At 46.6% G+C, this 27367-nt stretch overlaps 1 protein-coding gene across 1 annotated transcript in view; it reads right to left on the minus strand.

Annotated features, from left to right (window-relative positions):
- LOC147445974 (uncharacterized) overlaps positions 1–27367 on the minus strand; it is a 58105-nt gene that overhangs the window by 4452 nt on the left and 26286 nt on the right. The gene's annotated exons all lie outside the window — the stretch shown is intronic.

A 27367-nucleotide genomic window follows, 5' to 3' on the forward strand; every position in this document is an offset into this window, starting at 1 on the left:
GTCGGGAAAGTCAGTCAATGCGTGGGAATACTGACTGTGAAGGGTTCTAGTACAGTTATGCTGCCGAAATCGGGCTGGAACAGTGGAAATTCAGCCGAGTTTATGCGGGGCAGCTTGTAGGGAACCACAACGTTTATTCCCTCTTTTGAACAATAAAGAAATACCGAAAGGGGCGCCTAAGTTAGGGGCCAATCTGGTGTCGGTCTACTCATACAGGTGCAATGTAGCAGCCTGTATCCCTCTCCTTTGTTGTGTCTTGAAAGTACAGGTAAAATAGACGACTAATAATGGGTGAAAGCTAAATCAAGGTTTGAAGTAAAGTCTACCGCGCTTTTTGGATTGAACAGGCCGGTTTCATGGTTCCATCGACGGGATTAAATCACTTTTTCCCATAGAAGTGAGCCTTGGTCAGTTTTGGGCTTGAAGACACAGGGGATCATAGACCAGACACAGGGAATTGCAATTATGGCTGACAGACCAGATGATGTGACTGAAGAGGTTTCCTCTTCACAGGGTCAACAGACACATGAAGTGGGTGAGTCGTCAAGACCACCACAGACAGATGACGATATATTCAGGACCCAGTTAGCTACTGCTCTGGCTATGTTCACACAAGTAATGCAGAACCCGAGGTTTTTAGCCTTTCTGCAACCTCTTGTTCCGTCTCAGCAAGTTGGGTCACTGGATCATATTCAAAAGCCTGTTAAGGCTCGAGCACATGTGATTCATACCGCACAGTCAATGGAAACACCTGTACACTTGACGGAGAACATGCAGTCTCCACAACCTATGCCTAAGGTGCAAGAACAGGTGGCTGAGATGCCAGTCTTTCAGGCTGTACCAGTTCAGCCCGCCACCTTTCAGCAACCTATAGCTGGTTCTAATGGGCAGGGAAGCAACCTACAGGCTATGCAACAGGTCTTCCCACCACCTTCAGTACACCTTGGCTATTTTGGAGGTGGATCCGTATTCCAGAGCATGGCTGGTCATGCACCTGGAAATCAGTTTTACACGCCAGGAACAGTGTTTGGGGGTGCTCAAACGATGATGCCTAACCCCATGTACAGTGTCATGGGTATGCAACCAGGGTTTCAAAGCACTCAGGGCCAATTCGGGATGCCACAGGCAAATTTTGGTATGGCTGGAATTACAAATCAGCAGCCAAATATGGCATTTCCAGGTCAAGTTAATAGCGGCCAAGGAACACAGATGAACCCTAATAGTGTTCCCATGTTTCAGTCACTTCCATATGACAATTTAACGCCGCTGGAGAGGCCAACTCCGTACAAAGAAGGTGGCAAAGGTGTGTCATTCACGACCTTTACAGGGTTTGATGACAGGAAAAAGGCTCTCTCATTCCTCTAGCAGTTTGACAAGGCCTATGCAGGGGGAAACTTTACAGAGGCTTCAAAGGTCCGCAAGGCAGCCACTTTCTTGATAGGGAATGCAGGACAATGGTGGACAACTTTATTGCTTCAAGGGCAAGCTCCGTCCACATGGATTTACTTTAAGCAGATTTTTGCAGCAACATGGTTATCTCATGACTTTGAAGCAGATGTCATGACAGAATGGCACCAGCTAAATGCTGCCACTTGCACAAATCTGGATGATTACAATCAGAAGTTTTGGAAAGCTCTACTTCCAGTAACTTCCTATAGGTTTGTGCCATTGACAGAACAGATTGAAAAATACTGTTGTGGCCTACCTAAAGGATTGAGAAAGTACTGTACAAAGACTAAAGTCACTACTTTGACGCAGCTCATCGAGGTAGCAAACACTGGCAATGGTTTGCTCAAGGGAGAAGATTGTGAATTTAACACTGGCGTCAAGGCAGGATCAGGCAAGAAAAATTCAGCCAAGAAGCACGTTCCCAATGAGGCTCCTAAAGGGACTCAGGAGTCAGCCAACGCAGGGAAAGATAAAGCTACGGCTGAATCAGAAAAAGGACCAGCAAAGAAATGGAAAAGACGTTTTCCTCGCAAGTCAGAAGAGCAAAAGAAGGTCCTGAGCACAAAGAACAAATGTTTTATATGTGAGCAGCCTGGCCACATTGCTTACAATTATCCTACAAAGAAAAGGCCAGCTAATTCTGATGACAAGGAAGACAAGAAAGGAAAGAAGCCCATGGCTGGTCTAGTGCCAGATATGGTGGGTGACAAGCCGAATTCAGATGCAAGTGAGCTTTGCAGAGCATGGGGAAAGGTCAGGGATAAAACACTGCTTATCTTCTTTGATCCAGGTGCCAAAGCCAACTTTATTTCCCCAGAATTGGCTTCAAAGTTGGGAGCCAGACCTGAAGAGATGGGGTATACAGCAGAGGCAGGTTTGGCATGTCCTGGCCATACAGAGGCTGTGACACCCATCATTGGAAAGTTGCGTCTACATATCCAGTCCTATGTAGATGCTGAAGAATTTTACATCATGCCACTGGACGGATGTGATGTGTTGCTAGGTATTCCTTGGTTATTTCGTGTACAGGGAATCATGGATGCCTACAACAAAAAGATCACTGTACAGAGCAGGGGAAAGACTCACATTCTGGATGTAAAGCTTAAAGGGGAGTCTATTCCTACTGTATCAGCTTCTGCTATTACTTCTGTAATGAAAAAGCATCTTTCTGCGTACTTGGTTTTTGCACGTGAAGTGTCAGATTGTGATGAATCAAATTTATCTGTGCTAGATAAAGAAAGGTCAATGTTTTTACAACAGTACAGTGACTGTTTTTCCGATTCATTACCGTCTCAATTACCGCCAGAGAGACCCGAGGACCATGCGATAGATTTGGTGCCAGGCAGTAGCCCACCAAATAAGCCTCTGTACAGGGTTAGTGCGGCTCAGCAGAAAGAGATAATGGGCCAAGTATAGGAGTTGTTAGAAAAGGGGCTGATTCAGCCCAGTTCATCTCCATTCTGTTCTCCAGTGTTGTTGGTGCAGAAAAAGGATGGCTCATGGCGTATGTGCATCGACTACCGTGCACTGAACAAGAATACCATCAAGAATAGGTTCCCTATACCTAGAATTGATGATATTATGGACAAATTAGAAGGAGCAGCTATGTTTAGCAGGATAGATCTAAAGAGTGGGTACCATCAGATCCGCATTAGATCAGAGGATGTGCACAAGACTGCTTTTAGAACGACGTTTGGCCTTTACGAATTTTTAGTGATGCCCTTTGGTCTCACAAATGCTCCTGCTACGTTCAATAGGATGATGGACAGAATTTTCCATCCACACCAGCAGTTTGTTGGTACATTCTTTGATGACATGATAGTCTACTCAAAGAATGAAGAGGAGCATAGGCATCACTTGGCCATTGTGTTCAAAGACCTACGCAGTCATAGGTTGCTCATCAATGCAAAGAAAAGTGAGTTTTTTCTGGAAGAGATTCACTTTCTGGGACACATTGTCTCAAAGGATGGTGTCAGAATGGATCCTGCAAAAGTTGAAGCGATCAAGTCATGGCCAAATTTGAAGACGGTGCATGATGTCCGAAGCTTTTTGGGACTATGCTCCTATTACAGAAGGTTTATCCGAAATTTCGTTGAGATTGCTTCACCTTTACATGCTCTTCAAAAGAAGGCAGTCACCTTTAGATGGACACAGAAAGAGATTTCAGCTTTTAATCTCTTAAAGGAAAAGATGACTTCAGATCCAGTCATTGTGTTGCTAGATCTTAGGAAGTCATTTGTGGTCCAGTGTGACGCCTGCGGTAGTAGCATTGGTGCAGTGCTAATGCAAGATGGCAGGGTAGTAGCCTATGAGAGCAGAATTTTGCAAGGGCCAGAGATGACCATGCAGGTCTATGAGAAAGAGTTACTGGCTGTGATTCATGCGCTCTTAAGTTGGAAACACTACTTGCTAGGTGCAGATTTCGTTGTCCAAACGGATCATCAGACCTTGCGATACTTCTTGACACAAACAAAGTTATCTGAGAAGCATATGCGATGGGCAAATATCTTGTCCATGTTCCATTTTCAGATTGTGCATGTGGAAGGCAAGAAGAACGTTGTGGCTGATGCCTTGTCAAGGAAGCCACAAATTTCAGCTGTGTCGATTCCTTATCATCATGAACTTGATGATATGAGAGAACAGTATGCAAATGATGAAAATTTTGCAAGGGTCTTCGAGCAACTAATGGATGGACAACGTCATGAACACTATCTTCTTAAAGACGGATTCATGATGATGCATGGCAGATTGTGTGTCACAAAGCCATTGCGACGCAAAGTTATGGAAGAGAGTCATGTCCCACCGTATGCAGGGCATCGTGGTATCGATGCTACAGTTAAAGCGGTTGAGACATTCTTCTATTGGCCTACATTGAGAAGGGATGTGGATGCCTTTGTGCGAGAATGACTAATTTGCCAAAAGGTCAAGTTTGACAGGCAAAAGGCACCAGGGTTATTGCAACCACTACCTATTCCAGATAAACCATGGGAAAGTATTGCTATGGATTTTATCTTTGATCTTCCGAGAACGCAGACAGGAAACGATGGTATTTGGACCATTATTTGCAAATTCAACAAACAGGCTCATTTTATTCTTGTCAGGAAGAAGATAAAGCCAGATCAGATGGCACGCTTGTTTATGAGCAATATTTTCAAGTATCATGGCATGCCATAGTCGATTGTTAGCGACCGTGATCCACGCATGACAAGTTTGTTCTGGAGAGGTTTGTTTGAGAATATGGGCACCACGCTCAAATTCTCTTCGTCATTTCATCCTCAAACAGATGGGCAGCCAGAAGAGGCAAATTCTACTGTCCTAGATCTGCTGAAGTGTTATGTGTCAGAGCATAAAGGAAAGTGGGAGCAGTATTTGCCATTGGTGGAGTATGTATACAATAATACAGTGCATTCATCAACTGGCAAAGCACCCTTTGAGATAGTTGAAGGTGGCAAGAAAGTTCCTCCCATACTGCATACAAAGGACAAGATATTTGAAGCAGATAAGTATGTTCAGGACATGGATGAAATGTACAAGAAGGTCAAAGTGGCCTTAGAAAAGACTCAGGCAAAGCAAAAGAAAGCAGCTGATCGTCACCGTCGTGAAGTGGTATATTCACTTGGTGATTGGGTGCTTTTACGCTTTGAAAAGGCAAGGTTAAAGAAGATGAAGGGCAAGGAAAGACTGTTTCCAAAGCTCAACATGCGTTACTATGGGCCTTTTCAAGTGTCCGACATAATCAGTGATGTTGCATATAGGCTGAAATTGCCTGACAGTTGGAAGATTCACAATGCATTTCATGTGAGTCTTCTCAGACCCTATGTGGGTGATGTGCCAGAAGATATGCCAGCTGAAGATCAGCCGGAAGTCGAGGAACTTGACGAGATCTTGGTCCCTGAACAGATTTTGGCACACAAAGAAAGGAAAGTGAAAGGCAAGGTTGCTAGGCGTTACTTGGTAAAGTTCAGAAACTATCCACCAATGGATGCTAAGTGGATGGAAGAAGGTGAACTTGTAGAGTCACCAACTCTGTTATCACTTTACCTTGAAGCCTTCGGTTTGCAACCTACCTTGACCCCTTGAGTTTCAAAGCTACATGGATTGTCAGTGTGACAATGGCTTCTGAAACAAATGATGTACATGGTATTTAAAGTGAGCTCAAATGAAATACCTGTTACATGAATGTTAGAGCTGTACAGATTGTCAGTTTGGCAATTGCTCTTATGGAATGTCCAAAAGTTTGGTTAGTGCTATAGAAGTGAGTATTTCTTGTCAGTTTGTCAAGGATACAGTGATTGCTTCTATTGAAGAGTACATGTGTAACTGCATTCTTAAACTGTCAGTTTGGGTATGCTCGAAAGTGTTACGGGATCCAACGTGTACTATAACACAGTGGCAAAATGTGCAGCTACCATTTTGTCATTGGAAAGTTAGTGACTCAAAGCAATGGCAGAGTGCGTAGCTACCACTATGTCATTGGGACAGGGTTCACACGCAGGCAATACATGAGTCGACAAGGTGTTGAATACACGAGGGTTGACAATGAGCATGTATGTGTCGTACATGTGTCGACAGGTGTTGAATACATCAGTGTTGACTAGGAGCATGAACGACATAGATGCAAACGAGGACGTTTGAGATTTCAAGAGGGGGGTATGTCACCAGTGTGTGACTACTATCTATCCTTTTTGTTGATTTCTTTCTTATTATCTATTTACTTTCACTTTTTGGAAACACCCCTCGGGAAATCTAACTGCCCTGCATTGCATAGCTAGTGTGGAACTGTCCAGAGGGAGTCCAGGCCTGAGAGCAAGAGAGCACTAAGGTTGGACAAGGACTATGGTTAGCCAAGTGGGGTCATTGACTAGCCAAAGTGGAATCCTTTGGTACAGAGGCTACATTTCAGTTCTGGATGTGGCCGCAGTGTACAAAGAGGGTCGGATGACCTAGAAAGATACAATGGCAACATCTCCTAAAATTTAGGGAACTGCTATTTTGGGACCTGAAAATGTGTTGACGTCATTACCTCCGGAATGACAAGGGGAACATTTTCTTACTCTACCGTGAAGTCAACTGGGCAACCGGTTGGGATATTTTTAGGCGGCAACCCCGAAACGGGAAAATGCTTGTAAATGTGCCAAGTGGCACCTTCTGGTGCACTTGCCTCATGCAACAAGAAGTGGCGCTGAATTTGAAGGAGAGAGAGCCTCATTTTCAGATTTTGTCACAGGTTAAGAGCTATGGAGTGCTTGCTTTCCCTCCTATGTACAGTGCGGTGCCAGGAGTGATGCCCTGCACGCTACGCATTGCCCTCTCTCTCCCCTTTGGCAGTATGTTATGCCCCTCTAGTGGGCTCTTCATTTGACCAATGTACAGTTGTGTGGGTTCATGCGCGATTGCCGAGGCAAGAGCCTCTTGCACAGGTACTGGATTAGCTAGCGGCTAATCCCCCCCCGCAGGTACACGTGAATTCGGAGAGGTTTCACGCCAGAAATCTCGTTCGATTCAAAGGGCAAGTAGCCCTGCAGGTGCGGGAGCTCGAGGGCTTGCTACGGATGCGACCGGCACGTGAAACGGAGCCTGAAACAGTGAATTACAGCCTGCTGTGTATTTTTGCAGGTTTAGGGTTTTGGCCCTAAACGGACCCTAATACCCCCAGGAGGTTCGGGGACGCAAGGGGACCGCTGTACAGGTGATCTGGCACATTTTCAGGGCTGAAAACAGAGAATTCAGCGTGCTGCAGATCCTCGCCAGGTTTTGCAAAGTGCCCGTATGCGTCGGGAAAGTCAGTCAATGCGTGGGAATACTGACTGTGAAGGGTTCTAGTACAGTTATGCTGCCGAAATCGGGCTGGAACAGTGGAAATTCAGCCGAGTTTGTGCGGGGCAGCTTGTAGGGAACCACAGCGTTTATTCCCTCTTTTGAACAATAAAGAAATACCGAAAGGGGCGCCTAAGTTAGGGGCCAATCTTGTGTCGGTCTACTCATACAGGTGCAATCTAGCAGCCTGTATCCCTCTCCCCTTTGTTGTGTCTTGAAAGTACAGGTAAAATAGACGACTAATAATGGGTGAAAGCTAAATCAAGGTTTGAAGTAAAGTCTACCGCCCTTTTTGGATTGAACAGGCCGGTTTCAGTGTCCGTGGACAAGCTACAACATGATCAGGGTTCAGTTCAGTCCAGTCAGTCTAGATTAGAGGTGATCTGGCACTTTTGTGAGTCTATTCGTAGACTGTGCATGCCCAGTCACTTAGTGTAGATGCATATCCTCTGGTTGCACACAGCATGATCATCAGTATTCCCATAAGAATCCATCAGGGGAATTTTCCAATGCATTTAGCCTATTTTACCTATTTTTGGCATTTTTCACTTATTACTTTAAGTGACTTTCCAACAAAAGTAGGTAGGGCAATTTGGGTAAGAAAATATATAAGCAAACCAAAGCTAGCACTAAATGGCAGAAGAGGCAACAGGAGGCAAGCTCAGCATGCAACTTCTCAGCAAGACCAAGCCTTGGTGGACCTTTCCTCCAAGCAGCAGATTCCCCCCCATTGCCTAGCGTTTTCAACAAGAACCATCGCCATACACCTTCCCTCCATTAGCGTTTTTGGCATCAGATCCTCCCGCAAGCAAATCACAGCACCTAGTGTTTTAGAAGTACAACAGCTACCGTTTTTGGACCAGCTTCCCTAGCGTTTTTGGGAACTTCAGCCTCTAGCGTTTTTGGTCCCAATTTCAGCCTTTGCAGATTCAGCATGCAGCGATTTTCAGCATTAGAAGAGCAGCAAGATCAGCCCTAAAGGGGTAGCAGATTCAGCCTTAAAGAACCTCAGTTTCAGCCTAAAGAAACCTCAGTTTTCAGCCCTAAACCTGCTGATTTTCAGCGTCAAAGACCCCCAGAATTCAGCCCTAGCGTTTTTTATTTGCAGACCACCCTCAGCGTTTTTGCAAATCTTCGCGACGGAATCAGCCATAGACTCAGCGTTTTCAGTTTTCAGTTTTCAGCCTTTAGCACTCGCAGATCAAGTCCCAAACCTCGCAGATCTCACCTTCCCGCAGCAATTCCTCACCGCATGGTCAGTTTCCACAAGGTTTATAGTTTTAGCCCGGAAAACGCAGCTTTCAGCATCTGCGTTTTCAGCGCGTCGTCGTACCGTCGTCATCGACATAGAGTCAGAATTCAGCAGATAGAAGATTTGTAGATTTCAGCCCATAGCGTTTTTGGACAGCAGATAAAAGATTGCAGATTTCAGCCCTTAGGTCGGTCTCGTCGTCATCACCGACATAGCCTAGACTTGCATCAGTCTCATGCATACCGTTTGTATCAGTTTGTGCAATCATAAGTAGATCACTCTCGCCGACGAGAGTGGGGCCTTCGGAGGAGGGTTTTACAACGTCTCTGGTGTCTCTCTCTTCTCTCTCTATCTCTCAGTCTCATACACTTGCACGCACAATGTCCATTCACTTTGTTTGTGATCATAGCATGCTCTCATTAAGAACGAAAGGCTCTACCTTCCATAAGAACAAAAGGAGCCTTGAGCACAGTTCGGAGCACTCATCTTGAGCAAAGCGCAAACATTCATTCCGCTACACCTAACAGAGAATCTCCTTGGTCTCTTCCACTTCAAGTTGCTCCTCAGGCTCCCTTGTCCACTGGCACCTCACCTATGAAAGGTTTCAACAGACTCAGATGAAATGCATTGTGAATCTTCCAAGTATCCAGCAACTTTAATTTGAAGGATACATCATTGATCTTCTCTTTAATCTAGAAAGGGCCATAGTATCACATACTTAGCTTTTAAAAAAGCCGCTCCTTACCCTTTCGTTTCTGTAGGCGTGCCTTCTCAAACCGTAAACGCACCCAATCATTCTCCTTCAACTGCAAGTCACGTCGATGCTTGTTCGTTGTCTTCTTATGCCGTGCTTGAGACTTCTCAACAGCCTCGCGCACCTTAGCAAAAGCAATAACCAAATCCCGAGTGTACTGATCTGCTTCAAAAATCTTATTTTTGGTTCTTAGAAAAGATGAAACCTGCTCAGCACCCTCGATTACCTCATATCGTGCCTTCCCCGTAGACGTATGAACAGTGTTGTTGTAGGTAATCTCCACCAAGGGCAAATCCTTTTCCCATTGAACCTTTTGGTCCAAAATATATGATTTCAATAAGTCCAAAACGACTGGATTGGCTATCTCAGATTGCCCGTCAGTCTGTGGGTGGAATGAGAATGAGAACTGTAACCGTGTGCCAATGTTTGCCCTCCAAAACAAACTCATGAATTGGGGATCTCTTTCTGAAACAATCGAGTGAGACATACGATGTAATCAAAAAATCTGCGAGACAAACAGTTTCGCCAAATGATCGGGCCTAACTGTCTTCTTTACCAGAATGAAGTGAGCTTGCTTACTAAATTTGTCGATGACCGTCCAAATGCCATCATGCCCACTCTGAGTCTTGGGTAAGTAAAAAATAAGTCCATTGCTATGCTTTCCCATGGTCGGGTAGGTATGGGTAGAGGCCGTAGAAGACCTTTTGGCATACTAAACAGCTGCGAACAAACTCGTCCACATCCTTTTTGAGCCTCGGCCAATAGAAGTAACACTCCACACCCTTCAAGGTGGTGTCTATGCCGCGGTGACTCAAGAAAGGTGGGCAGTGGCACTTTGTCATAACCTTTTCCCTCAACGGTTGTGTAACACACAATATCGTTTTCTAAATCATAGAGGCTTCCCGTATAGAATAGCTTGGAACTGTCTCCCCACTCTATAATCGACCAAAGATGTTTGCAAAATCAAGATCCGTGGCGTACTGACCTATGATATCCGCAAAGCTTCTATGATGAATAAGAAATAGCCAAAACCAATGGCTTGCGAGACAACGCGTCTGCCACCAAATTCTTTTGTCCCTGAACATGGACAATCTGGAGGTAAAACTATGATAGAATATTAGCCCACCGCATCTCCTTTTCCAAAAGTTGCTTCTGAGATAAGAAGTAGTGCAAACTCTGACGATCGGTGAACACAGTAAAATCCGCTCCGAGCAGAAAATGTCGCCATCGTGTAAGAGCATGAATAACTGCCAAAATCTCTTTCTCATAAATCTGTGCAACTCGTAGGACGTGAGAACATCCTGCTCTCGTAAGCTATAACATGGCCCTCCTACATCAAGACTACTCCCAAACTACGACTACAAGCATCACGGTAAACCTCAAAGGGCTATTGTGAGTCTGGAAAAACCAACACGGGACCCGTTGTCAACTTTTCCTTGAGAGTTCGAAAGGCTGCAATTTTTGACGGTCTCCAAGAAAAAGGAACTCCTTTGTGAGTCAACACGTGCAATGGAGAAGCTATCTCCTCAAACTTTCGAATGAACAGTCGATAATAAGATCACAAACCCAAAAAGCTTCGAACTTCATGTACATTTTTTCTCGAGAAAAAGATCCTTCCATAAGTTGATAAAATTGTCCATAGGGCTACAACCACCTCTACTAGAGAGGGCAACATCAACAACAAGGGAAGACTCTCCCAATGAGAAAACAAAATATGTACAATGGGGCTAAATCTGTCACAAACTGCTGACGTGTCAAAGCCACTGAAGAACGGAACCAACTTGCAGGTCCCAGCCAAGGGGCCTAAACCCTAGAAGCAACAGAAGAAGTTGAAGTTCTCATCAACTTACAGATCTTCGCCGAGTGGTTCTATTCTTATAGAAGTTACCGCCAACTTATGGGACCCCATTCGATGGGGCCCAAGTGATCAAAAGAGAATAAATAAAGCACAACCCACACGCACAGGAGGACTTGCGTATTCAGCTGATAACGTGGCAGGAGGCTGTACGGACGCCCGTATTTTTTATGTTGACTTGCTGACGTTGCAGTCTGTACGGATTTCAGAGTTTCACACTGACTATGCTGTGTAGCAGCCTGTACGAATTTTCGTGATTTACGTTGGCTGATTTTCAATGCCAACTTTTGGGCCAATTGCATTTTAGTTTCAAGCTTTTCATGTAAACTGCTTTTCAAGGCCAAGGGCCTTTAAATAAGTGCAGAAGGCTCGGTCTCTAGCACGCTTCGATGAGAAGGTGCAGAGCCTGAGTACTGGCATTGTATTGAGTTCAAGTAATATAAAGAAATACCGAAAGGGGCTCCAAGGTTTGGGGCCAATACTCTCTGGGATAGAATTCCACTACTCCATGTCGCGTGTACTCTCTCTCTTTCAGTTTCAGTTTTTATTGAAGTGCTAAAAGTCTATTCAGTCTGTTCTTTTCTATTGGCACGTGGTGCCTGTCTTGTGACAAAATTACGAGATGGAAGAAGGAAAGAGCCACACAGGTGGACGGTAGTGTCATCTGAATACACCCTCGACCATGGTGAAGAAAGGCACTGGGTGCCAGAGTCGCAAGAAAGCCTCTCTGCGCTCCTGCATGCGATCGGAGTTGCCTTGGAGTCTCTCAAACTGACCCCTCACAGTGTCAATCAGCTCCAACAAGAAATCATGAACAGTCTCTGCCGGTGGGACAGGGCGAGCCTCAAAGATGTGGAAGCAGTGGGCCCGCCAAATGAACCAGAGTGTCAAGCCACAGACGAGCTCCCAACACACCTTCCTCTCACTACACCACTCCTTGGGGGTAAGCTCTGTGGCCAGCTGAAGTGTAGGTCGACCCCCCTGGATCACTATCATCCTGTTGGTGGAGGCCAGCTCAAAATGGAGCGCAGTGTAACAGACTTGGACACCCCAAGTCAAGAATCTACCACGACACAACATGAATTCACTTCAAAACAGTTTACAATTTGATTTGACACTGGCCCGACGGAGTTCCGTGCCTAGAGATATTGCCCCCAAAGACCGGCAGCCCTTTTAGTATTTCTTTTTGTATTAATCTGTTGCACAAAGTACACTGAGTGTTTGGGACTCACTCTCAGACTCTGCATCCAGATGCTTTGAGAAGTGAGAGCCCAACAACACTTATAAAGAGATTACAAGGGATGCCAAAAGCAGAGCCCCAAAAGCTGCCAATTAAAAGCATTTAAAAATAAAGCAGAGCTTTCAAAAGCTTCTAAAATAAAGCAATTTCTCTTCCAGCCTTGCTTAACAATTAAAGCAATTTATCTAAAGCTTTTCTCTCATGCTTTAGCGTAGAACTAAGCTGCTGTTTTTCTCCAGCGCAAAACGCGGAATTCCGTACAGCATGCCACATCAGCAATTTTCCATGTTTTCCGTTGCAATTTGCGGGCTTGCCACGTCAGCATTTCAGCGGGAGTCCGTACACTACAGGCTGTTTTCAACAGGAGGGTGGGTGTGTGTGTGTACTGGGCAGCCACGTCACCAGTTTGTGACATACCCCCCTCTTGAAAGCATTGTAATCGCCCTCGATTACGCCTGCAAAACAGACAGAGGTCATAAATTGTCTTAGCAGACACTGACTATTAGTGCCGACGCACTAGGAACGCACATCTAGCACATGTACCAATAGACAGTCACATCACACGACATCACAGGACATCACTTGACATCACAGGACATAACATGACAAATCACATTCAACATTCATTCGGATCTTAGAACATGATTTATTGGCAATGCAATAAGCAATCGCATCAAGATCCACTCAGGACCTCATAGATGCCCGATTGACTAATCCCTATTGCAACCATGTCTATCGAGATCATTCATACCAAAATGTTGTAGTCATTTCGTCTTTCAGTTCCTGCACTTAAACAAGTCAAGAACAAATCAGTTTTATATTTTCCGGAATTCCATTTCATAAAGTCATACAGCAGAATACTGTCAGCTCTCAGTATCCCTGAAGCTCAAAGAGACATCGGTGACTCTAGTATGCAAAAATCGAGGCAGCTGTTGACAAGGAGTGGAGTAATTCCCCTCTTGTGCATACCCAGTGCACCAGATATCCGGCCAAGCTGAATTTGGGTATCCATTTGGAATAGACTATGCTAAACCAAAAGCTTCAAGGTAAAGTTTCACAATCTGAGAAGTATCTGCTAGGTCCTCCTCCTACATCCACTTCGCATCCAATGTAGGATAGTTCTTGAATTTAACCAAGAACCACCTTCTCAATTTACCCTTAATCTTTCTGTCCTTATGTGCCAATATCTGTTCTAGAGCAAGGATCTCCTCGTTTCTTCCACTTCGGGTTGCTCATCAAGCTCCCCGTCTTCACGCGCATCACCTTTAAAAGGCTTTTAGAGATTCACGTAAAATGCATTGTGAATCCTCTAAGTATCGGGCAGCCTCAGTCGGAAGGAGACATCATTGATCTTTTTGGAGGTTTGGAAAGGTTTGTAGTATCGCATACTAAGCTTTGGAAAAAGCCTCTCCTTTCTCTTTTTCTTTCTCAGGCATGCCTTCTCAAAACGTAAGAGCACACAATCATTCTCCTTCAATTTCAAATTGTGACGATGACAATCAGCTACCTTTTTCTGTCTTTCTTGAGATTTCTACAAAGCCTCGCAGACCTTGGCAAAAGCCGTGTCCAAGTCGCACGTGTACTCATCGGCTTCAAAATAAGATCTTTCATGCTTAGGAAGGGTGGAACCTTCGGAGCACCTTCAATAATCTCAAATAGCGCCTTCCACGTCAAAGAGTAGGCAAATTCCACCAAAGGTAAGTACTTTTCCCATTGAGTCTTCTGACCCGAGATGTAAGACTTCAATAAATCTAGTACCACTGAATTAGCAATCTCAGATTGCCCGTCAGTCTACGGGTGGAAAGATGACGAAAACTGCAACCGCGTGTCAATGTTCTCCCAAATTGCCTTCCAAAACAAACTCGTGAATCTGGGGTCCCTATCGGAGACAATCGTCCCGGGAATGCTATGTAATCTGAAGATCTGGGTCACAAAGAGTCTCGCTAAGTGATCCGGCTTGACTGCTTTCTTCATTGGAATGAAATGAGCCTGCTTGCTAAATCTGTCAATAACAGTCCAGATACCATCGTGACCACTCTGTGTTCTCAGGAGATCAAAAATGAATTCCATTGCAATACTTTCCTAGGGGCGGGTGGGTATGGGCAAAGGCTGTAACAATCCCTGTGTCTTATGCTTGTCAAACTTGACCTTCTGGCATACCAAGCAATTGCGCACATACTCGTCCACATCCTTCTTCAGTCTCGGCCAAAAGAAGTATCTCTCTACCCCTTTCAAGGTGGTAGCAATGCCACAATGACCCGTAAAAGGTGGACAATGGCATTCGGTCATAACCTTTTCCCTCAACGGCTGTGTAACACACAACATGGTTTTCCTCATCAAGTAGCCATCCCGAATGGAATATCCCGCTATTGTCTCCCCATCCCTTATCCGTGTGAAAATAGCTACAAACTCCATATCTATGGCATACTGATCGACCATATCCTCGAAGCTCCTATGATGTATCGCGGAAATAGCCAGAACCAACGTCTTCCGAGACAAAGCATCTGCCACCAAATTCTTCTGTCCTTGCACATGGACAATCCGGAAGTGAAACTGTGACAAGATGTTCGCCCACCGCATCTGCTTTTCCAATAGCTGCTTCTGTGACAAGAAGTAGCGTAAACTCTAATGGTCTGTAAAGACAGTAAAATCCGCTCCGAGTAGGTAATGCCGCCATTGAGTAAGAGCATGGATAACCGCCAAAAGCTCTTTTTCATAAATATGTGCTGTCAATTCCAGTCTTGAGAACTCTCGTAGGCAATGACATGGCCTTCTTGCATTAAGACCGCACCCAGACTACGACCACAAGCATCACAATATATGCGCGAAGAAAGAAAGGGAGCCTTGGATCGCGAGCGTGAGCAAGCGCACTTGGTGGCCGAGGAAAAAAAGGCAATCTTGGATCGCGAGCGCAAAGAAAGAAAGGTTATCCTTGAAGTGTGAGCGCGAGCAAGCATGCTTTGTGGCCGAAGACAAACGAGCGGCCTTGGAGTTAGAGCGTGAGGCACAGAGAGACCAACACATGCAAGAGTTGGTCCTACAGGTACTCACCTCGAAGTCAAACTCTTCTAGCCAATCTTCCTCTAATCCTTCACAAAAGAACTCACAAAATGAATCTAAGGGCAAAGCTAAAACACGCTAAACCTCAGCTAACCTAGATGAAAAAGCCGCAAAAGGAATTATAGGAGGATACATAACAACAAAAGAACAAGTCATTTATGCTAAGGAAGGTTGTTGTAATCAATGTCACGTAAAGGGTCACATTAAAGCGACTTGTCCTAAGACAACCCCACGTAAAGAACCCAAAGCACCAACAGCTACCACAAGCACTTTAATGAACCAATCTGAATCTTCACATGTTTCTGACACACACATTGATGAGTCTCTCTTTAAGTGTTATGGTCATGTGAAGAGTCAGTGTTTTGTCAAATTGTTTGCTTCAGGCAATATGCATGATGTGATAAGTGCCTCTCTTGTAGAGAGAGTCCGCCTAGAGGTTAGTCAAACATCTCCTCTCGAGGTGTCGGGCTTTGCTTCCAGTATGGACTCTCTCATTACGTAAGAGTGCCTTGATGTGTTATTTACGGTTCACTAAGCTGCTCGATAGAAAATTTGTTGTGTCTCCTCTCTCAAATGTGATATGCTTTTGCGCATTAGATGGTTTCGTGAGCATAACCCTCTCATTGATTGGGCGAACAATACTCACTCTAAATGCCAAAAGTGACTCTCCCATGATCATTCGTAGTGAGGAGGGTCTGCATTCTTTGCCTCTCATTTCTTATGTGCAGGAGAAGAGGAGCACAAGTGGCATACATCTATGCCTCTCCAGTTACCCAGAGCATTCAGGTTCCGGACAGGTATTCAGCTTTGTTTACCAAGTTAAAGCATCTCTTTTTGTAGGATGATCTTCCACCCCATCTCCCACCCGAGCGGCCAAAGGACCATCACATCGAACTTACAGAGGAGACACAGCCAGTCAGTAAGGCTCCCTACCGTTTGAACAAGACTTAGGAAGACGAGTCAGAGCGGCAACTCACGGAGTTGGTGGCCAGAGGATTCATACGTCCTAGTGTAAGTCCTTTTGTTGCTCCTCTTTTGTTTTTCCGCAAGAAGGATGGTTCGTCTCGTTTGTGTGTTGATTACAGGGCATTGAACAAAATGACCGTCAAGAACAAGTTTCCGATGACTCGCATTGAGTATATTCTCGATAGGCTCAATGGGGCAAAGATTTTTAGTAAGGTCGATCTCAAAAGTGGATACCATCAGGTAAGGGTATTCAAAGGCGACATCTACAAGACCTCTTTTCGCACGGAGCGAGGGCAATGGAAGTATGTGGTTATGCCTTTGGGATTGACAAGTGTTGTGGGTACATTTAACCGTCTCATGGTAGGCTGTTTTGGCGATATGGTTAATGTATGTGTGTTCATCTTTCTTGATGATATTCTCATTTTTTTTGCATCGTGGGAACAACATGAAAAGGATGTCGAAAGGGTATTAGCTCGTTTGGATGAGTGCCACTTGTACATTGCAGCTAAGAAATGTAACAGACTAGGACAAGACAACAAAACAGTTCACAAAGACTGGCGCCGCGTTCGGTATTTCTTTTTGTATTAATCTGTGTTCAAAGTACAAGAGTGTAGGCAGGCGCTCACACTCAGACTCTGCATCCAGATGCTCTGAGTTATGAGGCCTTGCCTGCTTATTTAAAGAATACAAGGGATGCCAAAAGCAGAGCCCCAAAAGCTGAAAATCAAAAGCCTAAAAATAAAGCAAAGGCTCTTTCTCTTACAAGCTCTCTTGAGCCAATAGAAAAATAAAGCAAAAGCTTCTCTCTCTCAGTTCTTGCGTGGGAAAAAACGTCGCCCAAAAGCTGTCCCAATTTTCCACAATCAGCGCCGCTTTTTGCGGGCGTTTGTACTAATGCCACGTGGAAGGTTTTCCGCAAATGTCGGAACTGCCGTACGGCCAGCTACGTCAGCTTTTCCAGTCTTTTCCATTTTAGCCTACTTTTCCCCGAGACTAAAGTGTATAGGTGTACACTGGCTGCCACGTCACCAATTTGTGACATTACCCCCTCTTGAAAGCATTGTAATCGCCCTCGATTACGCCTGCAAAACAGACAGAGGCCATAAACTGCCTTAGCAGACACTGACTGTTAGTACCGACACACTAGGAACACACAACTAGCACATGTACCAATGGACAGTCACATCACTAGACATCACATGACAAATCACATTCAACATTCATTCGAATCTAAGACCATGATTTATCGGCAATGCAGTTAACAATCGCATCTAGATCCACTCAGGACCTCATAGATGCCTGATTAACACCTATTGCAACCATGTCTATTCGAGATCATTCAGACCAAAATGCTACAGTCATTTCGCACTTAAAAACAAGTCAGGAACACATCAGTTTCATATTCCGGGATTCCATTTCATAAAGTCATACAGCAGAATACTGTCAGCTCTTAGTATCCCTGAAGCTCAAAGAGACATCAGTTACTCTAGTATTCAAAAATCAAGGCATCTGTTGACAAAGGAGCGGAGTAACGCCCCTCTTGTGCAACCCAGTGCACCAGATCTCCGGCCAAGCTGAATTCAAGGTTCCATATGGAGTAGACTATGCTAAACCAAAAGCTTCAAGGTAAAGGTTCACAATCTGAGGAGTATCTGCTAGGTCCTCCTCCTCCATCCACTTCGCATCCAATGCAGGATAATTCTTGAATTTAACCAAGAACCGCCTTCGTACTTTACCCTTAATCTTTCTGTCTTTATGTGCCAAAATCTGTTCACGAACAAGGACCTCCTCGTTTTCTTCCAATTCTGGTTGCTCATCCGGCTCCCCTTCTTCAGGCACATCTCCTTTAAAAGGTTTCAAGAGACTCACATGAAATGCATTGTGAATCCTTCAAGTGTCAAGCAGTTTCAGTCGGAAGGAGACATAATTGATCTTTTTGGAGATCTGGAAAGGTCCATAGAATCTCATACTAAGCTTTGGAGAAAAGCCTCTCCTTTCCCTTCTTCTTTCGCAGGCGTGCCTTCTCAAAACGTTCATCCTCCTTCAATATCAAATCGCGACGATGGTGATTCGCTGCCTTTTTTTGTCTTTCTTGAGATTTCTGCAAAGCCTCGCGGACCTTGGCAAAAGCGTGTCCAAGTCGCGTGTGTACTCATCGGCTTCAAAAATCTTACCCTTCGTGCTTAGGAAAGGTGGAACCTTCGCAACACCTTCAATAATGTCAAATGGCGCCTTTCCCGTCGAAGAGTGTATCACCAAAGGTAGATACTTTTCCCATTAAGTTTTTTAATCCGAGATATAAGACTTCAATAAATCTAAAACCACTAAATTGGCAATCTCAGATTGCCCGTCAGTCTGCGGGTGGAAAGAAGATGAGAACTGCAAGCGCGTGCCAATGTTCTCGCAAATTGCCTTCCAAAACAAACTCGTAAATCTGGCATCCCTGTCAGAGACAATCGTCTCAGGCATGCAATGTAATCTGAAAATTGGGCCACAAACAGTCTTGCTAAGTGATCCGGCTTGACTGTTTTCTTCACTAGAATGAAATGAGCCTGCTTGTCCAGATACCATCGTGACCACTCTGTGTTCTCGGGAGATCAAAAATAAAATCCATTGCAATACTTTCCCAAGGGCGGGTGGGTATGGGCAAAGGCTGTAACAATCCCTGTGCTTTATGCTTGTCAAACTTGACCTTCTGGCATACCAAGCAACTGCGCACAAACTCGTCCACATCCTTCTCGAGTCTCGGCCAAAAGAAGTATCTCTCTACCCCTTTCATGGTGGTAGCAATGCCGCTATGACACGTAAAAGGCGGACAGTGGCATTCGGTCATAACCTTTTCCCTCAACGGCTATGTAACGCACAACATGGTTTTCCTCATCAAGTAGCCATCCCGAATGGAATATCCTGCTACTCTCTCCCCATCCTGTATCCGTGTGAAAACGTCTGTAGAATCCGTATCTGTGGCATACTGGTCGACCATATCCTCGAAGCTCCTATGGTGAATTGCGGAAATAGCCAGATCCCACGACATCCGAGACAAAGCATCTGCCACCAAATTCTTCTGTCCTTGAATATGGACAATCTGGAAGTGAAGCTGTGACAAGATGTTCGCCCACAGCATCTGCTTTCCCGATAGCTGCTTCTGTGACAAGAAGTAGCGTAAACTCTAATGGTCTGTAAAGACAGTAAAATCCGCTCCGAATAGGTAATGCCGCCACTGAGTAAGAGCATGGATAACCGCGAAAAGCTCTTTCTCATAAATCTATGCTGTCAATTCCGTGGTCGACGACGACAAGGGCCACAGCGATAGCCTGGCACTCAGAGTGGTCCTCAAGCACCTACTCAGCAGCAGTGGGTTCCCGCAGGGAACCGGTTCGATCCCCTCTTGAGCAGGATGAGGTCCTCGACAGCTCCTTCCCCCCCAGAGTTCCTCCCCTCCTCATCATCCTCCCCCCTGCCGCCTCTTCTCCCCGCCCCTCTACCTCTGCCGCTCCCCCCCGCCCCTCTTCTCCACCGCTCCTCCCTGCTCCTACTCCCCCCCCTCCCGCTTCAGTTCCACAGTCGACCCAAGGGGCAAGGCCTTCTTCGGCTGCTAGGAGATCTCTTGGCAGCGCCTTTGCCATGAGTCGCTTGGCGAGAGAGGGACAGCCTTTCTTACGACCCCCTCTACACGTACAGACGTCCCCCCTTGCAGCTATCCCTCGTGGTCTAACGAGCAGCTACATCCGACGTCAATGGGACTTCTTCGACTACGACTTTACTCGTTTTCTCAGCGACCCCTCAGCAGACCATGAGGCAGCTTGCTTCAGGGTCCATGTTCTGTTCCTTGCAGCTAGGGGGACAGAGGCCTTGGAGTCAGCAGTTGGCTTCTCCTTTTCCCTTTGCGGCAGGGACCAGACTGAGTGGACTCTCGACTCAGTGTTGGGACGGTTGCACACACAGGTCCTAGAGTTCTCTCACTACATGGAAGAACTAGGAGTTACAAACATGCTTGAGACTTTGTGGCCATTGGCCAAGTTTGCGATGACACCTCTAGATATAGCAGGATGTAGACACATTGTGGTTTACTTCTTTGCCGATACACAGTGCTTGCTATGCTATGTACACATTCATGAGGACTCCTCGACAGAGGAGGTTGCTTTACGTACGGCCTGCTCTGCTTGGGCTTGGGCCAGGCACTCGTTGCAGTCACGCCTATCTAGAGGACGCTCGGATGCGGATTACTCACCATCCAAGCCAGCCTCGAAGATAGCCTGTCTAGCTGCTACGGCAGCATCTGTTCTCTCTCGCTCCCCATGAGGATCGTCTCATGGAACGTGCAGGGACTAGGTGGGCCCCAGTTTCAGCGTCAGCAGGGCCGACTGCATCAGGAGCTTCAACGCTGCCTTGTGGGAGGAGAGATTGATCTCCTTATGCTTCAGGAGCACCATCTGTGTGAGAGCCGCATTAGACGTTGTGGTCAGCTCTTGCGTGGACGATATGATACTTTTTTGGTCAGCTGCTTTTGGACTTGGAGGCATCCAGGGTGGGGTATGTATGACTATTGCGGACTCTTTGCAGCAGGCCATTGTGGGCAGAGGGATTATTGTGCCAGGCAAGGCTCAGTGGATTACTATGCAGGTTCAGGGTTGCCTAGTGGGCTTCCTAAACATCTATGCGCCCAATGTGGCGAGTGCTCGAGCAGAGTTTTGGTCACAGATAGTTGAGTCTCTGCCGCAGGCAGAACACTGGTGCATAGGAGGGGACTTCAACATGTTGGAGGACCCTTCTGACAAGATTGGTGGTGGCCATGCTACTGTGCATGGAGTTGAGTTGGCAGCTTGGGAGAGGTTTTGTATGACTCTGAGGGTCTTGGATGTTTGGTAGCACTCTAGTTTTGTGAGGCCCCCAGACAGCCTTGCCTTCTCTCGTTCGGACCACAGAGTGGGAGGAGTGAATCTATCGCGGATGGATCGCTTCTACACTAGTGACCATTTCAGTGACTTGGGAGGGACAGTTGGCATTCTAATAGGGACCTCCTTCTCGGACTATGCACCAGTGATCCTCAGAGTGACAGACGGGCAGAGGAGAGGGAGCACGATGCTTCGCATCCCAGAGAGGGTCTTGTTGGACTCTGCACTCAGAGAGCGAGTAGCCGCTCTCTGGACAAAGAGCTTGGACAGGCAGGATTCTCCTGCTGACAGAGTGGCCTCAGGACTAGCTCAGATTAGCCGTTTCTTTCTCCATGAGTCTTTGGCTCGCCGGGTTGCAGCGAGAGAGGAGGAGCAGCGTCTCAGACGGGGCATTGCTTCGTTACAGAGGATGTAGGAGCAGCATCCAGACAATCCTTGGTTAGAGGAGCAACTACAGCAGGCTCGACAGGAGCTTGTTAGCACAGAGGAGAGGGATCATGAGTTTGCTTTCCACCGACAGGCATCTCAATGGACACGGGTGGGCGACAGAGTGACTGGTGCTTTCTTTGACGCAGTGGGACCTCGGCACTCGCATGCCAAGGTCAATCTGTTGAGGAGGGTAGGGCCCTCCCCCGTGGTAGCTGTCCCAGTGAGGATGGGCTGACTCCCAGTTTTTTTTTAGAGTACTGGGACCTGCTTGGCCCAAATCTCTGTAGTGCTTTTCAGTACATTTTGCACACAAGAGTGATGCCTGACAGCATGAGTGAGGGCTTGATCTACCTCATTCCCAAGAAGGGTGGCTCCTTGGATGAGATTCGACAGTGGCGCACCATCACCATCCTCAACTCAGCCAAGGGTCCGAGTTTGAGGATTCAGCCACTTCTAGAGAGCCTTATACATGGGACTCATACAGGTTTTGTCAAGGAACGCAGTATCCTTGACAACATCTTTACTTTTTGGGAGGCTTCTGCCCTAGCACGGCTCCGTGGTGAGGACCTAGTGATTCTTCTTCTCGATTTTGAGAAGGCATACGACAGAGTTGACTTGGGGCTTTCTAGAGGGCACTCTATGCAGGATGGGCTTCTCAGATGCTTGGATCAGAGGGGTGTCAGCTTTGTACAGACAGGCTCACAGTCAGGTACTTTTGGCAAGAGGCAGAGGTGATCGCTTCATGGTCACACGTTTGGTCAGACAGGGCTGTCCTCTTGCCCCCTTCCTCTTTCTGTTCTATGCGGAGGCGATGAGCAGGTTTTTGGTGTCGCAGCAGGTTGGTCTACGGGGCTTAGCACTCCCTACTCGGGGAGATGAGCTATTGGACGATGAGTTTGCCGACGACTCAGCCTTGTACTTAGATGGTCAAGAGGCCAACCTTCACAAGTGTGAGCAGGCTATGGAGACCATCTGTTGTGCATCAGACGCACTGATCAACTGGAGAAAGACAGTGGCTTTCTCGGTTGGTAGTGCTCCTGTGCCCGATTGGACGCCAGGAGAGGGTTTTAGGTGGATTCCCCCAAGGACTTGTCTCCCGAGTAGCAGATTGCTCCCCTCCTCCTGTCTATCAGGAGGAAGTTGTTACAATGGAGCTCGGCACGACTTTCTTTGGCTGGCAGAGTAGTAGTGGCCAACCAGGTGTTGTTGGCGACTATGTGGTACATCACTTCTTGCTGGATCTTCTCGAGTTCTTGTATCAGCCAGGTAGAGAGGCTGATCAGGAACTTCCTTTGGTCAGGACGTGACACCCAGATAGCCCGAGCCAAGGTGGCTTGGCAGGTCATCACTCTTCCTTGTTCACAGGGAGGGCTTGGGATCATTGACCCAGCACAACAGAGTAGAGCCCTTCTTGGGAAGTTCATAGTCAGAGGACTTCTTCCAGGTGAGGAGCCTTGGAAGGAGTTCTTGCTACAGTGGCTTCGTGCTAGGGTGCCTCAGGCTAAAGGCCCTTGGCGACCTTCGACCAGATGGATCTTCACAGAGATGCGCAGAGTTGGTTTGACCAGGAGACTGGAGGATCGCTTCGCTGTGAGCTCGCTTCGATCTTGGGAGCTCTTGCGGCGAGGCTTGGAGCAGAGACAGCCTACTTGCACGGAGGAGCGCCTACGGAAGCCCCTTGTCTGGAACCCCATGGTTAGCACTCAGAGAGGCCACTTGGTTGGCAGTTGGCCTCATGTTTCCTGGGGTCCCATGGCAACGGGTCCAATGCGCTCTTTAGGTGACTGGTTAGAGTTCACAGGCTTGTCAGAGGAGGTGCATGGCTTCCAGCTACAGGGCATGAGAGGGGTGCAGAGCATGTGCCACGACATCTCAGAGGCAGTTCTAGTTGAGTGGCTTACGCATCTCGAGCCAGTAGCACCCAGGTGGATGGGAGCCTTCACACGACTGGAGGTTCTCATCTCAGTCAGGGCCTGCTCAGAGACTATTCCATCCCTTTTCTTCGAGCTTCAGGGTGGGGGACGCTTACAGCGAGTTGCAGTAGAGGCCCCGCAGGTGGCAAAGTGCTGTTTTCAGAGAATCAGAGTAGTGGGCATCTGAGGGAGGATTTGTGTCATCGAGCGTGACCCACCAGCTCTTGAGACTGGACACTGGAGACTGTGGGCTTGGGAGTGCTGTCCACTGGCACGAGTACAGTGGGATCCTGGCGAGTGTCTCTCAAGGGACCCCTTCTCTTCTGCAGACCACCCAGGTGTCCCGTTCTTTCACAGCTGAGTTCTTGGTAGCCTTTTGGGAGAGGTTGTGGGACTCCAGACAGCCGAGGCGAGTCACCTTGTTTCAGTGGCTGGTCGCACACAGAGCTACAACAGTTGGGAGCTGGCTAGTGCATAGTGGTCTCTTGGCCGCATGTGCCGCTTGTGACCATCTTGTGGAGAGTCAACGTCATTGTCTTTGGGACTATCCTTCGGCCCAACAGGTGTGGCTTCGAGTTCTTCGATTATGCCTGCTCTCTCCACGGCTCGACAGTACACTTGGGGAGCAGCGGCTTGGTCCACCCTCACGGGTCCGGCACTTCAGTTTGAGCTATCTTCCACCACCAGCAGGATGATAGTGATGCAAGAGGGGCGACCTACACTCCAGCCTGCTACAAAGCTTACTCCACAGGAGTGGTGCAGTGAGAGAGAGGAGTGTTGGGAGCTCATCAGTGGCCTGACACTCTGGTTCATCTAGCGGGCCCATTGCTTCTGCATCTTTGAGGCTCCCCTGTGCCACCAGCAGAGACTGTTCGCGATTTTTGGCTAGAGCTGATCCACACTCTCAGAGGACAGCTCGAGGGACTACATGGCAGCTCCGATCGCATGCAGGGCCGCAGAGAGGCTTTCCTTCGACTCTAGCGTCCTGGGCCTTTCTACACCATGGTCCAGGGTGTACTCCGATGGCACTACCGACCACATGTGTGTCTTTCCCCTCCCCCCATTTCTTGATTTAGCCCCATTGTACATATGCTAGTTTTTTCATTGGGAGAGTCTCCCACCATGGTTGTTGTAGCCCTCTCTTGAAGAGGTGGTTGTAGCCCTATGGGCAGTTTCAGTAACTAATAGAAGGATCTTTTTCTCGGAAAAAAAATTCCGGCCTTGAGAACAATTGGCTCTCGTAAGCAATGACATGGCCTTCTTGCATTAAGACCGCACCTAGACTACGACCACAAGCATCACAATATACTTCAAATGACTTGTGCAAGTCCGGCAAAGTCAAAACTAGTCCCTAGTCAATTTCTCTTTCAATGTCTGAAAGGCAGTCACCTCTGTGGGTCCCCACAAGAAAGGGACTCCTTTATGTGTCAAGACTCAAGATATGCAAAGGGGAAGCAACCTCTGTAAACTTTCGAATGAACCGCCTATAGTACGAACACAATCCCAAGAAGCTTCTAACTTCATGGACATTCTTCAACTCGAGCCAATCAGGGATAGTCTCTATCTTGGCCGGATCCATCTGCACTCCTGCTGCTGACACAATGTGTCCCAAAAAGTGTGTATTTGGTAAGAAAAATTCACTTTTCTTTGCATTACTCACTAACTTGTGATCTCGTAATGCCTGAAAGACTTGAAGCAGATGATCACTATGTTCTACCTCATCCTTGAAGAAAACAATGATATCGTCAAAGAAAGTGCCAACAAATAGCTTGTACTCTCAAAAAATATTGTCCATCATCCGATTAAATGTCACAGGAGCATTGGTTAAGTCAAAAGGCATCACCAAAACCTCAAATAATGTCCGAAAGACAGTCTTGCAGACGTTTCCCGGCGCGAATCGGATCTGATGATATCTACTTTTCAAGTCGATCTTGCTAAAGCACGAGGATCCCTGAAGTCGGTCAAGTATACCATCGATTCTAGGAATCGGCAATCAGTTCTTAATGGTGATTTTGTTGAGAGCACTGTAATCGATGCACATTCTCCAAGATCCGTCTTTCTTCAAAACCAATAGCACAGGAGAGCAATACGGTGAAGTACTAGGCTGGACAAGACCCTTTTCCAAGAGGTCTTTCACTTGGTTCATAATTTCTTCATTCTGGGCTCGGCTCACACGATAAGGTGGCCGGTTTGGTGGTGTGCTTCCAAGTATCAGATCAATAGTATGATCTTCAAGACGAGCAGGTGGTAACTCGCCTCTCGGGGCCGGCAATGCGTGCAAAATTTTCTATGTGCGAACTATATGCTATGCAGTTTTGGGCAAATCCCAATTACGTACCTGTTCCACCTTCGCCGGATCTAGCTTGATGCCTTTTGCAGAAATGATATAACCTAGGTTAGTAACTTCAATGAGAAAAAACTCAGATTTCTTGTCACAAATTGGTGATGTGGCAGCCAGTGTACACCCACACACTTTAGTCCCAAGGAAAAGCAGGCTGAAATGGAAAAGATTGGAAAAGCTGACGTGGCTGGCCGTACGGTAGTTCTGACATTCGCAGAAAACCTGCCACGTGGCAGTAGTACGAACGCCCGCAAAAAGCGGCGTTGATTGCGGAAATTTGGGACAGCTTTTGGGCGATGTTTTTTTTCCACGCAAGAACTGAGAGAGAGAAGCTTTTGCTTTATTTTCTTTTGGCTCAAGAGAGCTTGTGAGAGAAAGAACCTTTGCTTTATTTTTAGGCTTTTGATTTTTAGCTTTTGGGGCTCTGCTTTTGGTATCCCTTGTATTCTTTAAATAAGCAGGCAGGGCCTCATAACTCAGAGCATCTGGACGCGGAGTCTGAGTGTGAGCGCCTGCCCGCACTCTTGTACTTGGAACACAGATTAATACACAAAGAAATACTGAAAGCGGCATCAGTCTTTGTGAACTGTTTTGAAGTGAATTTGTGTTGTGTTGTCCAAGTCTGTTACAATGGTACCATAGCGCAGACAGATTCTTCTTCCACCGAAAATCCGATCCCTTTTTACAGCGCGCACAGCTTTTGGGCAAGAATCCTCGTGTCCCGACCTCGGACTTATTAGCCACTCCCACCCTTCATACATCACGCATCCGGCGCGCTCCCATCTTCATCGCTCTGTCTTACAGGGCATAAAGCCATTAAAAATCCAAGATTACACATGGGTTCTGGTGAAGAATTTGAGAGAGATGACACTTCTCAATGGGAAGGCAAAGAAAGGTTGAAGATGCGGCGCGGGAACTGAAGAAAAGAATGAAGATTTTGGGCACAAAAAAAATCGCAAGAAAAGGAGTTCAAACATCAACTGCAAATTGGCATACGTGTGAACAGATTGATTACGTACTCCAGGAACCCGAGATTGGTAATACACCTGAAGAATTGCCCAATTGATACGATTTACTCGAGATGGCGTGTGGCCATTGCTTCTCCTCTCAGGTAGGGAGTAAAGCCGAAAAGACAGACGAATGCAGAAAAGCAGAACCTGTACTCGCAGAAAAGACATGGACAAGCGAAGAAAAAAGCCAAGCTTCGGAAAGGGCAAGAAAAAGTAAGTTTCACCCAGTTTCTGACAGTTCTACAGAGGACTCGTCTTCGGATAGTTCGGACTCCCACGATCACAGATTTTATGCAAAGAAGAAGAATTTCTATAAAGCCAACCAGTATGACTTCCTCGAAGATAAAAGCAAGAAAGTAAAAGAATTTTAAAGAAAGTGGACACTC

Source organism: Adiantum capillus-veneris, chromosome 12, assembly GCF_014529385.1.
Source record: "Adiantum capillus-veneris isolate H3 chromosome 12, ASM1452938v2, whole genome shotgun sequence".
NCBI classification, from domain to species: Eukaryota; Viridiplantae; Streptophyta; class Polypodiopsida; order Polypodiales; family Pteridaceae; genus Adiantum; species Adiantum capillus-veneris.